The sequence below is a fragment of the Neoarius graeffei genome, chromosome 24, assembly GCF_027579695.1.
Source record: "Neoarius graeffei isolate fNeoGra1 chromosome 24, fNeoGra1.pri, whole genome shotgun sequence".
In the NCBI taxonomy this organism is placed as follows: domain Eukaryota; kingdom Metazoa; phylum Chordata; class Actinopteri; order Siluriformes; family Ariidae; genus Neoarius; species Neoarius graeffei.
Window position 1 is genome coordinate 32,805,714 of NC_083592.1, and position 502 is coordinate 32,806,215.

Genomic DNA, 502 nt, shown 5'->3' on the forward strand with positions numbered 1-502 from the left:
GACTCAACCCTCCAAACATATCTTAACTAATTTACAGTGTACTGTGTACAACATGGTCTATTAGAGCAAAGTAACCATTAAGCAAAGTGACCATCCTTAAATTGCTTTTTAAAGACCCACTGACACAACTTTTTACACCACGTAATATGTGTATTTATTGTTTTATTGCTGTATTGTGAAATAAAATATCCAAAACTCAACTTGAATAAAGGGTCGTCTTTGTAGAAAATCAAGAATTTCAGAGCCGATTTTCTGTTTTTTGCCCCGGCTTCTACAAGCGCCATCAGCCATTTGCCCGTTTTTGCCGCCAGGGCGAGTGACGTCACATCAGTGTATGTCGTTCTGGATTGCATGAAAACAAAACATGAAGCAGGGAAGCTATCGAGATTGTCTGCCCTCACGTCTATTAAAGATTCTGTTTAAACAGCATAATGTCTTAAACATATGGTCCTGGTCACGTCACACTATTGGTCCCACTCCAAAAAACATCATGTCTAAGCTC